This window comes from Gadus macrocephalus, chromosome 1 (genome assembly GCF_031168955.1).
Source record: "Gadus macrocephalus chromosome 1, ASM3116895v1".
In the NCBI taxonomy this organism is placed as follows: domain Eukaryota; kingdom Metazoa; phylum Chordata; class Actinopteri; order Gadiformes; family Gadidae; genus Gadus; species Gadus macrocephalus.
In genome coordinates, this window is record NC_082382.1 from 16005373 (window position 1) to 16024233 (window position 18861).

Here is an 18861-nt window from a genome sequence, read left to right on the forward strand (position 1 = left end):
GAATCAAAGACCTTTGTTATCCCAGTGGCAGTTGTGACAGTTAACTACCACCGAGCGAGGAATTGAGCACCTTGTTCAGGAATGCTAATTGTGCGTCGCTATTATTAGCTCTTTATCCCCCATTGTCTTGCCGTGATGGAACCAGGAGAATGTGGACGTTTCACAAACACTGACCCATCCAGAGAGACGCATTCCTTCATTCAATGGCCCCTCTGCTTAACACATGGCCCTTGTTTATTCGCTCCTTCTTCCCTCACCACACTCTATCCACCCTACCACCCACAACTCCCCATCCTCACCCACCTCCTTCATTTTCCAGCCATCAATCCCCCCCTCCCCGCTCTCGCCCTCCCTTCCTCCCCTTCACTCCCACATCCTCCTTGTCCGATCGCCTGATGAGTCACAGACCTGTCCGTGTCACGAGCTAACTGTTTTGGTCCAGTGCTTATTGGCCATACACACACACAAACACACACACACACACACACACGCACACGCGCGCACGCACACACACACACACACACACACACACACACACACACACACACACACACACACACACACACACACACACACACACACACACACACACACACACACACACACACACACACAGACACACACACAGACACACACACACAGGAACAAAACAAGACGGACCGGGCATCGAAACGGGCCAAACATGATGATGCGAGAACATTCCACCCCCATGAGAATTTGTCCTGTGCATTGGTGTTGTCAGAGATAAACTCTGTGTGAACAACAAGCCCAAAGGAGGAGGCATTTTGTTCCCATTGCGCATATGTGGTGATCTTCAGGGTCACATGAGCAGATAAGAGCAGGGAAGCACTTTTTGGATGTTTATTGTTGGCAGGAAATGGAGGGAGGCCGGTCTGTTGACCATGTGCCCAGTCCTGTGGACCGGCCGGTTGTCTGTTTGGCCTGTGAAACCACACAGAGCTCCGACGTTAGAGTCTTCAGTTTGGTCTCAATGATTCAAGAATAAAATCATTCATAGAGCCGCACAACAGCCATGAACAACAGCACTCCAAATAGTCTGATTGAATGACGGTAAACAAGTAAACGTTGTTTCCAAGTCCTGCTATTTTCTTTTTCTTAATATTTCGAATTGTTTGGTGGCAGTTTTAAATGGGGTCATGTTTTGACAAAACATGCCATCGTCTCTCTCAGAAATGTTGTTTTGTTGTTTTATGAGGCGCACAATGAAATGGCTCGCTGAAGAACCAATTTGGTTTGGGTTTTTACGAGCATTAACCGGTGAATCTTTGCACCCTCTGATCTACATGCGCGGATACGCACACACACACCCACACACACACAGACACACAGACACACAGACACACACACACACACACACAACACACAACACATGCACACCCACACACATACGTAGTTAGCAGGTACTGTTTTCCAGACAAAGACTGTCTGGTCACACTCCTTCGTTCCACTTCTCTATTTATCAATTTTTTTTCCTGCCCTTATTTATCCATCTCTCCTTCTCCCGGCTGTCACACACACGCACACACGCACACACACACACACACACACACACACACACACACACACACACACACACACACACACACACACACACACAAGCACACACACACACACACACACACACACACACACACACACACACACATACACACACACACACACACACACACAAATGTCCCCGAGTCGTCCCTAAATCACTCTGTGACAGAAAGAGGGAACGATGGAGGGATAGAAAGACGGATAAAGGGAGGTAGAGAGGAAAAAGAGAGAGAAGGATGAGGATTTGAGCGCGTAAGGAATGAACCTATCAATCCAGGGTGCCTATTATCCCATGTGAAATGCCTCTCGCTAGCAGGCGCCTAGTTAGTGTGCCTGTTCAAAATTAATAAAACGCCAGCCGAGTCTGGCCGAGACTGTGACAGGCCCCCGGTTATTGATTAAGTCATGTCACCGGAATGGAAGGCACTGCCATTAAAAGTACAAATTATGCAGCACGTTTAGCCACGCTTCTTATTCATGTGTGTCGCAGACGGGCATGAGTCAATGGAAGAGAGAGGGAAAGACACACAAGGTTTAGCATGGGAAGTGACTGTCTCTCGCTCTCTCTACTCTCGCCCTCCCCTTTCCCTCTCTTTCTCTCTCCCTCTATAAAAATCTCTCTGTCTCTCTTTCTGTCTCCCTCTGTCTCTCTCTGCCTCTCTCTCTTTCTGTCTCTCGCTCTGTCTCTGTGTCCCTCTCTGCCATTTCTCTCTCTTTCTGTCTCTCCCTCTCTCACTGTCTCCTTTTCCCACTCTGTCTGTCTCTCTTTATTTATGTCTCTTTCTCCCTCTCTCTTGGTCTCTGTGTCTCTCTGTCTGTCTCCTACCCCTCTCTCTCTTTCTCTCCCTCTCTTATTCTCTCTCTCTCTCTCTCTCTCTCTCTCTCTCTCTCTCTCTCTCTCTCTCTCTCTCTCTCCCTCTCTGTCATTTTCTCTCACATTCCTGTCTCTCCCTCTCTCACTGTCTCCTTGTCCCTCTCTGTCTCTCTTTATCTATGTCTCTCCCTCTCTCTTGGTCTCATTGTCTCTCTCTCTGTCTCTTCCCCCCCTCTCTCTCTCTCTCTCTCTCTCTTTCTCTCACCTCTCTCTCTCTCTCTCTCTCTCTCTCTCTCTCTCTCTCTCTCTCTCTCTCTCTGTCTCTCTCTCTGTCTGAATCTCTCTCTGTCTGAATCTCTCTCTGTCTCTGTCTGTGTCGTTCTGTCTCGCTGTCCCTATTTCTCCCACTATCGTCCTTGTTGTGAGTTCATTGTGTCTACATGTGTAAACGTGTGTGTGTGACACGAGAAGTGGTTTCACCAACACGGGGAGCAGGGAGTCAAGTCAGTAACTGCTCAGGAGGGGGGGAGGGTGTGGTGGTGGGGGCGGGTCAGCTAGTAATGGAACAGTGTGGCGATGCCAAGCTGAAGTGTTTACAAAACACGTTCAAAAGAGAGGGGGGGGGGGAGGTGAGCTGTGAGCGAGATGAAGCGATGAGGCACGAGAACACGACGGAGGCACGGAGACATTATTTAAATAAAAAGGGAGAATAAAGGAGACGGAGGGAGAGGCTAAATAAGCTGACAGGGCACGTGAGAGAGAGAGAGAGAGAGAGAGAGAGAGAGAGAGAGAGAGAGAGAGAGGGAAAGGGAGAGAGGGGGAGAGAGGTAGAGAGAAAGGGGGAGAGGGAGAGAGAAATAGACAGTTAAATTTAGAAAGTGTACGGAGAGCTTGAGTGCGCTGTTTAAAACTCAGAGCTTCCCGGTGAAAAGACGAAGCCATTTAATCATGTAAGGTATTAAATGATATTATTTTGACACGCAGCCAGATGGCTTGGCTCCTCGGGTCCTCACGTAAAAGAGTGATGGAGAGAGGGGGCGAGACAGGCAGGGAGACTATGATGGAATCAGAGAGAGAGAGTGAGAGAGAGCGGGGTGAGAGGTAAAATTAATTTGTCGGAGTATGTTGTGAGATCTGCATGCCGGGTGCTTGGAGTGGGGTTTGTGATGTGAGAGTGTGTATTTGTATGTGTGTGTCTGTGTGTGTCTGTGTGTGTCGCTGTCTATTTGTTTGTGTGTGTTTGTGGGCACATGCGGAAGTGTGGGCTGTGCAAGGGTCCTTCACATGTGGCACTGTGAAGGAAAACACAGATTGAACGCGATGCCTTCCATATCGTCGCGGTGGGGGGTGGGGTGTGTGTGTTGGGGGGTGGGGGGGTAGGTTTGAGGGGTAACAGACAAGAGAGACGCAGGGTAGGGTGAGATGTGTCAATAATTCATGGTCCTCCCTCCCCCAGCCCTCCCTCCCTCCCCTCCCTCCCCTCCCTCCCCTCCCTCCCTCCCTCCCTCCACCACCACAAGGATTCTCGCGCCGGCCCACAGTGCAGGGAGCGCACGCTCTCGTTAGCGCAGAAACGCGCGCCGCAGGTGTACACACTCTGTCATTACCGAAGGTGGCAAAAGACATGCAAATCGGGGACGCGCTAAAGCGCCGCCGAACACACGTGTCTGTATGTGCGCTCTCTAACGGGCAGGCAGGCGGGCGCACGCACCCCGACACGCATGCCCACACTCACACACACACACACACACAGACACGTGACACACGCTCACACACACACACAAAAGCAGCCTCACAACAGTCAACTGGCAGGTCATTAATTTCATGATGCAAAGCCGGGACAATAGAAGTCGCGCTAAGAGGGGGTGTCGCGTGTGTGTGTGTGTGTGTGTGTGTGTGTGTGTGTGTGTGTGTGTGTGTGTGTGAAACAAGTCTTTTTGTTGTCCTGGTTGTTGTTGCGGTTGTTTCCCCCTGCGCGGCGACCGTGGCGACGGCCCCTCAGATCTCCGACGGCAGGAGCCAGGAGAGCGCTCTCTGATTCATGATTCATGATTTATAATTTATTACGGATCAAAAAAGTCACAACCCGGGCCAGCGTCTTCCCGGGACTCCGGCGGACAGGTTGACTCGTTTATTCCTTCCTTTGTTTTGTATTGGGAAACAACGCCCACAGATCTATGACAGGTCTGTGTCTTTCAGACAGATTACCTATAATTCATATATATATATATTCACACACACACACACACACACGCAAGCACACACTCGCACACACACACACACACACACACACACACACACACACACACACACACACACACACACACACACACACACACAATCTGTATTTACGAAATCGCAATATACTGTATATAAAAAATAATAATGATGAATACAAAAAACCTGATATACATATATTTATAAACAGATGTATATATTTATGGTTTGTAGAAGTATGATGCAAGAGACACTGTTTCTTTGAGTGAATTTTGAATGGGTGGAGGGAGTATTGGGGGACATGGGGAAGGTGGTGGTGGTGGTGGTGGTGGTGGTGGTGGCGGCGGCGGTGAGGGGGCTAATAGAGGAATGTGAGTCCAATTAATCTGGTAATTAGGGACTATTAAAAAACAGATGCACAAAAACCTTTTTTTTTTTTACCTTTGTGCCTTTCATTTTATCCCCCCCCCCTCCCACCACCCTCCGCTCTGTTTCTCTCTCTCACTCCATCTCCCTCTCTTTATTCCTCCCCCCCACCCTCTCTTATTGCCTTTTTGTCCCCCTTTCTCCCGGTCCCCCCGCTCTCCCAACTTAAAGAGCGCTGAGTGAGGCGAGCCCATTCCTCCTCTGCCTCCTCTTGGCTAAAGGGCCTGCCGCGGCTGACGGCTCGGCGCTGGCCGCGCTCACTGCCCCCTTGGCACCGGGCTGTGGACCAGCCGCGCGCCGCAGGTCGGCCCACAGCAGTAAAACCGGTTAGCAGAGTGAAGAGGCACTGCAGGGAGGGATAGAATGGCTTTATGGACCCTGGAAAAGGCCCGCGTGTTAGCTTATTACGGCTCTTTAAAGGTGCACACTTGTGAAAATGAGTCAAACTAGCAATCGACTGATTATGTCTCTCCCCCCCCCCCCCCCCTCTCCAGTCCCCCCTCGCCCCCCCCCCTCCCTAAAAGGACGGGGAGGGAATATGTCTTCTTTATGCGTGGCTTTATGTACACCAGCACATGGCGGGATGTGCATGTTTGTCGTTGTTAGGGTAATGTGCATATGTCTGTGTGTTTGTGTTTATGTATGTGTGTGTGTGTGTGGTAATGGGTTTGTCTGTCTGAGTGTGTGTGTGTGTGTGTGCCGGATTGTGCGCGCCTCAAAATTTTGGACAGAATGGTCTAACTGTCCCCCAGTGGGACATGAGGAGGTGGAGGTTGTGGGGGAGGTGTGATGGAGCGAGGGGAGCGACAGAGGGAGAGAGCGTGCGGGAGGGAGGGAGGGAGCGAGAGAGAGGGAGGGAGGGAGGGAGGGAGAGGGGTGGGGGGTGCTGGGTGAGAGCTGAATCAGCGGGATGCTTCGCTAATCGCCCCGGCTCATCTGTTAATGGAGTTAATGAAGAATGGGAGCAAACTAAATGCGCTGAGATGAGAGAAGTTCCACCACGCTGCATAGACTGCTGCTCTCTCTCTCTCTCTCTCTCTCTCTCTCTCTCTCTCTCTCTCTCTCTCTCGCTCTTCTTCCTCCCTCCTCTCTCCCTCTTTCTCTCCTCTCCCCCCTCTCTCTCTTTCTCTCCTCTATTTCTCTATGTCACTCTCCTGCTCTCTCGCTCCTCTCAATCTCTGGCTCTCTGTTTCTCTCTCTCCTTTTTGTCTCCCCCCTTTTTCTCTCTCTCCTCGCTCTCTGTGTCACTCTATGCTATCTCGCTCTCCCTCTCTCCCTCTCCCTCTCTCTCTCTCTGTCAGTCTCCTGCTCTATCGCTCTTTCTATCTCCCAGTTTTGGAAACGCTATTTATTTTTCCTCACATTTTTCCATCACTTCCTCCCTCCGCTCCTCACTTTTCCAGCACCCTTAACCACAAAACACACTTTCTTTTTGCACCCCCCCTCCCCCCATATATGCACACATGCTGCCACTTTCACACTTACCCTTCCACACTCCCTCACCCTCTCTCTCATTCTCTCTTATTTCCTCTGCCACACACTTTCTCTCACACACACACAGAAACACACGACACACACACACGTCGATGCACACATTCGCCTCCGCCTGTCCTCGAACCATATGCTTCTTTCTTTCGCCTCATAAAGTGTTCAGTCCTCTCTTTAGCCCCGTGCTGCCTCCCCGGGGACTAGAGAGGCTGCGACACAACTGTTTGCACAGGAGGGGAAGAGATATTCAGCGACACCGTTCAGACCTCTCACCCATCCGACGGGGTGGCAGGTCCCAACAGACACACACGTGTACGCAAGATAACGCACACACATGCACACAGCAGCACACACACAAGCACATACACCGAAGCATACTCTGACGGTTCTTTTTTTTAACACACACACTCACACACACACACGACTCACACAGAAATACACACACACAGAAACGCACGCACACACACACACAGCATGGCTGCTCGCTTGTTACCAGATTAGATGCACTTTGCAATCTATCAAACACTTGGACACAGCAATTATCACTCAATCAGAGTGGAGTTTACCAGGGCCTTCCTACCAATCATGCATTGCATGCAGAACTCAGATTTCGCCGGCGAACACTTAGGTCCAAATGTTCTTCCGGTTTTGTTTTTTCTGCAACGAGCGTGGCCAATGCTTTTTGTTTATGGTTGGGTCTGACAGAGGTATAAACTATTTACTCAGTAGAATAAACAATTGAACCGTAGTGCAGCACTGTGTTCGGCTTCCAAGTCTCCACTCAGATTGTGTTTGTAAGCTTTATTGCATAATCGACTGCATTTAAAGTCCTCTATTGATTTCATTTATCGGAAAAAGGATAATAGGATAATCTATTGATCTTCCCTCAGGCAGAACATGTTTCATTGCTTGTTCCCCGAAAAATTATCAAAATCAAGTTTTGAATTATTGAAGTGGCCCAAACGTAGCCTTTGCGTCTGTCAAAAACGAGTAAGCCCGTGCGTATATCGGAGAAGTACATGTGACTAGCAGTTATCCATTCAAGGGAATCACGTGCTCAGGTCTATATCTGTTGAACCAGCTTGCTGTCTGATTACTGCACACGTTCTTTAACACTTTTCCAGCGAAGTACGGTTCAACACCCACACACAACACTACGTGTAACGCAGGTTGTCGGCTGCTGTGCTTTGTTGTTTGCATGTGACAGATGTGGTTTGCACAATTCCATCGGTGAGAGACACACACACACACACACACACACACAAAAGAGTGCCACACACTCTGCGTGTATGCCGCTGCTAAATCAGCTGTGTAAAGTACTAGATCTATCTTTCAATTTCCTCCCATTAGGGCAGATGCTGGCTTGATTAGGTCCTTAATCTCCTGAGATTGAGACATTAAGGCACGGGGTAATGTATTCCCAAGAAGACACACATATACACACACACACACACACACAGACACACACACACACACACACACACACACACACACACACACACACACACACACACACACACACACACACACAGAAAGAGGACACCATTGCATAGCGGAGCTGTATTCCTTTTGAAGCAGTCGAGACACATGTCACCAGGCCTCACCTGCTTCCCCAGCAGTGGGGATGTGTTCCCCATGATTGCCGCTTATATAACACTCCCATAGTCAGGTGGAACCTGCTGGAACCTGCAGGAACCTGGTTCAAAGGCACACACAGGGGACAACAGGAGGCTCTGTCGCAGCTTTCCTGGCATTTGTACGTGCTCACACACATAGACACACACACGCATTAAGACACACACACACACACACACACACACACACACACACACCACACACACACACACACACACACACACACACACACACACACACACACACACACACACACACACACACACACACACACACATGCATGGCAGTTCCCCACCCACATACACACACATGCATGAACTTTCCCAAACCGATACACACACATACACACACACACGTGGCCTGGGGCCAGCATTGCTTCCAAGGGCGCATTTTGGCTCTCAATTGAACAGATTTAACCATCATTACATCAATCTGTTTCCTTCTCCCCTGTTTTTGCTCATTGCCAATGTCTCTTTAAATGTTGTCTGAGACGCCCCCTGTAATTTGGTCTGTGAAAATAATTAGGATATGCCTTTTTGCTATATATATAAGCGTTGCGTTTTGAATGCGCCAGCGTCAGGCAGTATGTTGTCTTAGGGGCAGGGGTGTTACACAAGCAAGCAAAGATGTCTCCAGTTCCAGGCCATTTCCTCCAAGGACAATAACCCCCATCTTGTTTAACAACTCACCCGGCAGGGACTATTGCACACACTTTAATTGACTCCTACTTTAATTGCCCAGGTGGAAGAAGGGGGTCCCTCTCCTCCTCCTTATGCCATCTAAGATGGCCCTGCCAAGATGAGTTTAAGACAGTGGGAGTCGAGGGGCTGGGAGGGCAGTTTGATGCTAAAACTTTATACACTTTATACAGCTATACCGTATACGATACCGGATCGGCCGTAAACACAAGATTATTGTCTTGACTTGAATATGTATTTTTGTGGTACTGATGCATTCACGGCATACTGGTTAAGGAGTTGGACTGGTAACCGGAGGGCAGCCAGTTTGAATCCCGAGCCTCCACGCATGAGGTGCCCTCGAGCAAGGCACCTGGAACCCCCAACTGCTCCGGGAGCGCAGGTGTGTGCCCCTTGTGTGTGTGTGTGGACCTCTGTGTGTGTATGTGTTCCCCGGCTACCCGGATGGGTCAGAAGCAGAGAAGAATTTCCCCCTAAAAAGGGATAAATAAAGGTTAATTTAACTTATAAAGACTCTATAGTCTCCAAACTGTAGTCATTTACCAAAAGAGATATATCCTTTAATCCATGCCGTCCTAGATGATGCAACGGGCACAGTTTTATAGATCGGTTTATGCGTCCTCTATCCATCCGTCTGTCCTTCTATAATTAAATTCTATCAGGCTTCCTTTTGCTGTGAGATTTCCCAGCAGTGGGTAGCTTATGTTTGCACCGCAAGGTGAGGTTCCCTTTCCACAATGCACTCTGAGTACTGTAGGAGGCTGCGTTGTGTCCTTCACCTGCTGGCCCCCGTAGGTGTCCAATCAGTGGGGAGAGCTGGGAGGGGTTGTGCAGGGCAGGGAATCCCCCAGCTTGCTTTGACAATGGGATAGGAAGGAAGGACAGAGCAGGCTACGGGGCAGGCCAGCTCTCAGTGGGACCCAGTCGCAGCGTGTGGGACCCATGCTGTACAGTAGGATGGAGGGCTCCATGGAAGGTGTGTGTGTGTGTGTGTGTGTGTGTGTGTGTGTGTGTGTGTGTGTGTGCATATAAAGGTCACGGGTAACATACAGGGACTGTGTTCAGCTGGCGGATCAACTATAAATTACAACACTATGTCACAAACACACACACGCACGCACACACAAACACGCACGCACCCACACACACGCACGCACATGTAATCCCTTCCGTTTTTTTTCGCCTGCAGGCGAGTAAACAATCCCACAGGCATACACACATTGGGAGACACCAATACACATGGTGACAGAGTGTTTAGGTTCCCGGTGCGTACGTGCTCCCCGGCCCCGCGTGGTCCGAGTCTGGAGCAGTGGGAGAGAGAACGGGGCTTTCAGAAAGCAAGGCGGCCGGCGGTGTTGTCATCAAGGTCAAACTCTAAGAAGTCAACATGCAGATTACGCTCTGGCTCAAGGTCACGGGCGGCTTGTTTTGGTTTGACTCACTGTCCCAACCTTCTATTTATAGTCAGCGGTGCTGCTAGTTGCACATCTGTCACCCGTCTATCTGTATCATGAGTCACCGTGCTAACTTGTCAACCGCCCATGTTGACTCTAATAACCGGCAATTAATAACCATACTAGGAATCTCGAACAAAACAACAAACATCTCTTATCCCGTGTTTTGGGATTGTGCTGATTTGCATCAGCGTTTTACAATGCTGATGCAGTGCAGCCCGATCACTTAACCTCATACGCAACAGAGATTGTTTGCGTAGCTCAGGGTTGCTAGCTGTTTTCCTTCGCTATTAAACAAGTAATACCCATCACTTATTAAACAATCTATTAGATATTAATGTGTATGTGTTTATTTTTACCTATGCCCTGAAGAGAGGCACAGCGGTAGGCACAGGAAATTGGTAAGCCATTCCAGTAACAGCACTTTCTCTCTTAACCCCTGGTCTACCCTCACAATAGAGAGGGTGGGTGGAGGAGGGGGGTTGAAGTGAGGAAATGGAGAGAGAGAGAGAGAGAGAGAGAGAGAGAGAGAGGGAGAGAGGGAGAGAGAGAGGGAGGGAGAGAGAGAGAGAGAGAGAGAGGGAGAGAGATCTTATCTAAATTGTCTTGGCCCTGATCCTCTTGACTCCTGACTGTAGATGCTAAATCACCAGCTTATCGTGAACTCTGACCCCTGCTATCTGAACCCCTCAACCTGCCAACCGGCCGTTGCCAGTAAACTGTCGTGCTGCCTCAGTGCGGTGATGAATCACATGTGTTCTTGGATCGGTGTTTTTCTTTTGTTTACAGTACTCAGATACCAGATGCCCTAAGCAACCGCCTCTACTCTATGCTTGAACTAAATCAGTTTTACCTGATTGGTTAAGTAAAAAGAAATATCACACACAATGCGACTTGTGTATGTGTATGTATGCATGTATGTGTGTGTAAAGAAGAGTAAAGACTTTTACAGGATGACCAGCCATCAAGGACTTCCTTGCAGCTGGTTCCTGTGTGTGTGTGTGTGTGTGTGTGTGTGTGTGTGTGTGTGTGTGTTAGTCTTTGTCTTTGTCATTGTGTGTGTGTGTCTGTATTTTACTGTGTGTGCGTTTGCATGCGTGTGCGTGTGTGTGTGTGTGTGTTTGTATGCGGGTTACAGTGTTGAATAACCCTCAAACAACACCAAGAACAGCAAGAATAAAAACAATTACCCACGCCTGGATCCGCTGATGCCCGGACAGCTGCCTTTGCCCTCGAGGACAACACATAAACCACCGGTGTACCCGCCGCAGTCTGTCCGGGACGGTGGATTTACACCGTGTTGGTGCATCCCTGCCTGACCCCGCACACCCAAGCCTTGACCAGAGAGACAGGGGGAGGTAGTGAGAGAGGCAGACGGGTGGATATAAATCAGAGGGATGGATGGATGTGTACGCAGAACAGATACAAATGTGCTATAGGGCTTCTATAATGAATGAATGCACAATGGGATCGTTTGGTTGAGAGGGCTTAAGAGGGCTTTAGGACTGTAAAAACGTAAAGCAACGTAAATATACCGTAACCCAGGCTAATAACATCTGCCACACTGTCGCCGTTTCAAACATAACAATGTCTCACCATAATGAAAAATTGGGTTAGGGTAAGGGATATATTACAAAGAAATAACCAAAATACCATTTCTTCAAACACTAATAACTAACGTTCCATTACCCCTATGCTCCCAACATGGTGGTGGTCATGTGAGGCTAACAAGTGCACAAACTGTAGCGAGCACTTTGCCCTCCAGATAGACCCATTACTCCTCTTCTCTCAGGGAGTACTCCTATTATCAAGGAGCGTTATTCCTTGGCTTCATTGTTCACACACTCTCTATCACTCTCCATCTATTGTCCTCTCCCTGGCGCCCGCGCCCCACAGCCCTCTGAGCAGTCTTGTAACTCACAGGGGTGCAAACAACACAAACAACAGCTAACCACTAGCACGCGCAGACACACTGCATAGACACAATCTCACTCACACACAAACACAGGGCTGATACAGACATGAGCATCGCCCCATCCCCCACACCCCCCCCCCCCCTGAGGTCTGACGTCTCCCAACATCGGCGCCAATATTTCTCATGAGCTCTCGGGCAGCAGGCCTTCATGAATTTTTATTGAACAAAACTCTAAGCAGATTGATTTCACACCGGCCGCTTTATTGCGTTTTTATTTAATTCTTTCTCCCCGTCAGACCCAGGCCCACTCCCTCCCATTCCTCCCTGGCCTCCTCCTCCACCACCTCCACCTCCTCCTCTCCCCTCCTCTCTCTTATGTGTCTTCAGTGTCTTTTCACTTCTTCACACCATCCCTCCCTCCCTCCCTCCCTCCCTCCCACCCTCTTTCTCCCCTCCCATGGTCCTCAAAGGCCTGATGCTCGTCCATCTGTCTGTCTGTCTGTCTGTCTGTCTGTCTGTGTGTGTGTGTGTGTGTGTCTCTCTCTCTCTCTCATCTGCCTGTTTGTCTGTGTGTGTTTATGTCTCTCTCTGTCTGTCTGTCTGTGTGTGTGTGTGTGTCTGTCTCTCTCTCTCTCTCTCCCTCCCTCCCCTCCCGTCCCTGTCCCCGTCCCTGTCAGTTTTTTTACACTGCCCACTGCCTTACCTTATCGTCTCTTCCCTCCCCTCTCCCCTGTCGTTTATCCTCTCCATTTCCCCCAGCCTCATTTTCCTGCCAGCCCAGATTTATGCGCCTAGATTTGTGGCCTTGAGGAGCGAGGTGGCTGCTGTCTTCATGAGCTTTGTTTTCCTGGTTTATTTATTTATACACATTCTTTTTTACATACGCGCCTGGCTTGATGTCAACACGCAAGTTACATCAACTATATCTATATCTGTTGTGTGTGTGCGTGTGTGTGTGTTACGATAGCTTTGCATGTTACAAGGTGATTGCAGTCAAACTGTCTCATTCACCTGAAATGATGTAAGGGTCCACCAGCTTATGAATGCTTCTATGATTAGGATGCATCAGGTATTTTATTTGATACAGGTCAATGGGCCAAGGTTTTAAGTCCAACCCTATCCTCCGTAATGTTGCATATCATGTCAAAACTAAAACAGCTGTAATCGGCTTCTTGGCTTTCATTTCTGTGACTAATGAACACAATTTCACAGTTCGCAAATGGCATTAGTGAGTGGAAGAGTGGCACGCTGCGCTCATGCTAAACGTTTACCTTCAGGGAGGCGCGTGTGTGTTTGCTCTCGGACTGCTCACGGGGTGGATCTCCCTGCGCACGCCGCGAAGCATGCTGGTAATTGAAGGGGTTGTGGCCCCCAGTTCAGCGGAGTGAGCAGCAGCGATCAGCCGGCGGTTTGTTTAGTCCCACGGAGGTGGTAAGCCGATGAGGCGGGATGGAGAGGGGGGGGGGGGGGGGGGGGGGGGGGGAGGCGTCCCTGCTGGGCGTAATGAGGCTCCCTGTGGCTCCCTGTGGCTCCACACACTGGCTCTCCTAGCTCCCCCTCTGTCACTGAGCTCAGCGCGTTCACCGTGTGAGGGCACAGCGCCGCGCCACACGAGGGCGGTTACCCCCGCACACACACACACACACACACACACACACACACACACACACACACACCTACTCACAGGCACGCTCATAGGCGCACGCAGTGTGCATTAAGGTGCACGCGCATGCACAAACAAACGTGCACACACCAAACATGCACACACACACGCATGCACGCGCTCACACACGCGCACATAGAAAAAAGTGCATGCTGCATGCAAAGATGTATTACATGTGTAATGTGTTTTTCCTGTATTTTGCATTTTTCACCTTTTTTATTATTCCTGCGTGTGTTTCTTGTGATCTTGACCATCTTCCTCCGTGCTATTCTCCGCTTGCATCTCTTGCCCACCCCTCAGTAGCCCCCCTCCCAGTCCTCCTCCAGCGCTCAGCGGGGGGTCCATGTAATTGGGCTGTTGTCAACAGCCCATTAGCCAGGATTAGCAGTGCAGCAACTCTTGGCTAGCGACGACACCACCACTTTTAAACACAGGTCAACTAGGGTCATAAATAGGGAAGTCAAAACACCCAGACAAAGAGATTCGCCAGTCACTGGTCGTGTTTACGTGTGTGTGTGTGTGTGTGTGTGTTCGTCCACGTCTGTGTGTTTAAAGTGACGGCACGTGTCCGCGTTTATGGGCTTTTTGGGGGCCTTTCTCTGTTGTCATCAGCTGACAGCTGAACTGTGCGAGTGACACGGACTCGGGGCGGTGAAGATATGATCTCATGAAGCATCACACGTGTCAGACTCGCCGCGTCGCTGCCTTTGATTTGTGTACACGCACCAAGCGTGCTGTAAAAACCCCTGTATTGTGACAGGTTACCCCATCCCACACTCATCCCCCCACTACCCCCTCCATGGCTGTCTGTCTGTGTTTGGTCTGCATCGTATTCTGCATTCTACTGGAGGGAGAAGCGCGACATGGCAGGTGTGTGTGTGCGTATGTGTGTGTGTGTGTGTGTGTGCGCGCGTGTGCGTGGGGTGTATCATGGTTGAAGGTTCGGTAACCGTGGCATTGGAAGAACAACCGATTAGACACTGAGAGCCCTGAGGATCCTCAATGACAACCTGCCAGCCGTTCCCTCTGTGGCTCTTCTCTATGAAACAATATCGCTGCCTTTTGTCTGTCTGTCACTTCTGTGTGTGTGTGTCTCTCTCTGTCTCTGTCTCTCTCTCCTTCTCTCCCCGTCTGTTTCCCGTAAAGGCAGTGTCTGCCTGAGGTCGGATCCCCCCTTCACACTGTAACTGACCTTTCTCTTGGTTAGCGACGAGGGGGCGTCCATCTTTGAAAGCCACAACAACAACACGATGCGGGTCAAGGTTTTACATGGGGTGGGACGATGGAACAAAATATAATGTCTGCGCTTCACTCCCTTGTGCCAGGGATTTCCATGGTCAAGGCTGCGTGGCTGTTTGTCTCGCCTTTTACCGTTTCTGGCCCCTTTTTCCTCCTCATTTTTATCCCTATCTTTTCTCTCTTGCCATGCCAGAGACATTCACACTCTCTCGCCCCCGCGGTCTTGTCCACCTCGCTTGGATTGGGTAACAGAAGCTCTTGTATGGGTGCCCTCAAGGCACAAAGCGTTATGCTAAGGAGCGGGACATCCGAGGGGGAAACACAACCAGCCCCCCGTCACAATACTCAACCGTATCCCCTGCAGTCTCTTCCTCTCTGTGAGGCACGGAGGAGAGAAAGGGAAGGAGTGGGGGGGAGAAATAAATGACACTGCTCCGCGTTGTTCTTTGTGCCCATTTTTACAAAATCGTAAATTCATTAATTATGAATGAGTAAGTGTGCTCAGAAAGGAAGTTTAGGGGGGAGGGGGGGGGTTAACATAATTACAATTCCCTCCTTTTTTTCCTTTTTATAATGAAGAGATCGAGGCCATTTCTCCTGCCTTTACAATAGGTTTTTATCACCTCCAATTTGGAAAAGAAAAGCTGATAAAAGGCTTTATAATGCTTTAATAGTGCATCGATTTGCATGAATCTCCCTCGGTAATTATCAACTCATCCCACCCTCCCCACGGATGACAGCAACAGGAGATACTGATAAGAAAAGGTGTGTGCGTGTGTATTTGCGTGTGTTTGTGAGGGTGTGTGTGTTTACAAGGGTTTGTGTGTGTGTGTGTGGGTGTGTGTGTGAGGCTCTCGGTGTGTGTGTTGGTGCTGGGTATCTTCTTCGCTCCATCTCCCATTTTTCTATTTCCATATCTCATCCCTCTGTCTCTGTTCTGGGGGAGGCGGGGAGCGAGTGATGGCGGCGGCAGCAGCGGGGAGGGAAACAGAAAAATCCTAAATCAAAGCAGTCAATTATAGGACTGCAGTAATTATGGAGCTCTTGAATTGAAGTGCTCTCGGAGGAGAGATGGATAGATATATGGATGATGCATAGGGGTGGGAGAGATAGGTAAATAAATGAATATGCCACACAGAAATACAATGTAGCCCTGGGTCCCGGGACGACATAAATACACCTATTAATCGATAGGCCGCACACCATCCCAATGCAATTAAAAGGGTATTGAGTGGAGTGGACCCCGCGCGAGGCCAGGAGTAGAGTAAGGCGTGCCGAGAGAGGTCACGGGCCTGACCTAAGGCCCGTTACGGCCCCCCTGGCCCCAACTAGCCCTGTGTATGGCTGGGAGGCTCTGGGCCAGTCCATAAAGGGACTCAAGTCTCTGTAGGGCCCTTGGCTGGTCAATAAGACCAAATTACTCCTCTCAACTACCACTGTGGAGCCGCTTCACTTGTGATAATAGGTCTAACAACCCAGTATTACGCCGCATACCCTGCATCCAACACCTCCCACAGGAGCTAAGGTTAGTCCCGAAAATATATCTATTTTCACATTTTATTCCAAAACCCTTTATTATGTTCGTTTTTCCAGGTTCTTCACACATCAGCTTTTACAGACGTATGTGTGCAGCGGACGGACATACGAGTGTGCGTACATCCTCGTGACTCGCTGGCTCTGAATCCATCCGCACATTAACACATGCGGGAAGTTTGTCACGGCCCGCTGTGCGCCGTGCCAGAGCTCATTTGGGCCTCTGTGAAACGTATCACAGATGTTCCTCTCCCCTCCTCTAAAGCAGCCCGGGCGATGGCTGCCAGGGGCCGCAAACAAAAGGCTTATCTCCACACACAAATAAAAACCATACACCAGAAACTAACAGACTGTGCTCATCTGCTTGCAAATACCACCGGTAGAAATAACTTTTTTTTAATTTGTTTTATTGATACTGGTAATTCTGTGTTTATTCGATACCATCCTTTTAAAACAAGAACATTTATGGTTTAAATCATTCAATATGTCTAGGGTTCTGCCTGTGTGTGTGTGTGTGTTGTGCATGTGCGCGCAAGTGTGTGAGTGTGCGCGAGCGAGTGTGTGTGTTTGCATGTCTGTGTCCACGAGCACACACGTGTGGGTACACACATAAGACATATAGAAGCGTAAGTGCAGGGGGGAGGGGGGCAAGGGGGCTCCTGATCATTTTGTCGTACGTCAGCGCGCGTTAAAGCCCGCGCTAAACGGATAAATGGATGGGTCATCGCGGCGTGCAGGCGGCCCCCCGTGCGAGGCGCCCGGGCCCCGGAGATTAATGCGTTCCGGTCGGGCTCTGACACCGTCACAGGGAGGAGATGCGGCGGCGGACTGGGGCTCCCCTGATTTACGGGCTTCCATTTCCACTAGTGTAAAGTCAATCTCGGCGGAAGGTCAGCGTCCCTACGCCGGCACATTAGCGTCTTTTAATCCCCATCCGTCAGGGCACGCCGGAGGGGTGGCGAGCGCCGCCGCGGTAGCCCGGGAAGAGGCTCCCTCGCTCCAGCCTCTCCTCTCCTATCTCCTCTCTCCTCCACCACACTCCTACTCGCCGGCGGTTTGGCGGCCGATTATTCACTCGTCGCCGCTGGATCGTCTCTATCAAGGAGATTTGGAAAAAAAATATACAGCTCTCAATTGGTTGCAATGCATTTGATGGATGTGGCAATACATGTCATGTAAAACAGTGTGAATATGCATGTTTGGGAATGTTAATGACTTAATGACTAACAATTGATGCACAATCATCAAATTATAGACAGTTGATGAGTGTGTCTGGTATTGGATGGTGTTCTTTGGGGATGGGACCGCATGTAAGGCTGAAGATTGAGGGATTCAGGTTTCTATAGCGACGGGAAAAAGTGATGATAAAAGGGACAGAGAGAGGAAGTCCTACAGTGAAGAAGAGAGGCCGACTTCAGAATAATTCTGAAGTCATAATTCTCCTTTATGGCTTTGTCTTATTTTGATTAATTCAATGCCCTGATCCCTGCACTCCAGCAGGATCTAAAGCACCACCATGGTACTGCATGCCTCCTGATCACACACCAGCCCACCTCAACGCCTTTCCTCAATACTGTCTTTGTCTCACTCGATGTCACCATGCTGTTTACTTTTTTATCTTTTCTTTTTACTTTTTAGAAGTCTTGTGTTTGGCAGGAGCTGTGTGTCTCGATTGTACCTCTTAATTGTTCACATCGAAAAGCCTCTCGCCCCTGTCAGTGCCAGCAGGTCTAAAGGACGCCATGACTACTAAATACAGCCTGATTGATCGGCTGACCAATTGATTGATTGTCGTCTACAGGAGCCTCTTTATCAGGGGCCGTTGTGAACAGTGGAAAGATCTACTCTTTCTCTTTTGCCTTTCTCGTCCTGTATCAATGGCTGCCCTAATTTTTCCCTACCTCTGTCTTTCTTTCTCTTACACACACACACACACACACACACACACACACACACACACACACACACACACACACACACACACACGCGCGCACACGCACTCACACACAGGGTTTGGGTCCCCTCTGTCTCCCATTGACTGTCTTGTGTGAGCTGGGGGAGGCTCTTAGTCTCCCAGACAGCCGTTTGGCTCCTGAAGGACGCGAGCAGAAGACAGGTAATCTTTTAATCTCCCCTCCATCTCCCTGCCTTTGTACTCGCTTCTCTGCTAAAACATTTCATATTCTAATCGCCCCGTCCACGTCCACGTCACATCCCCC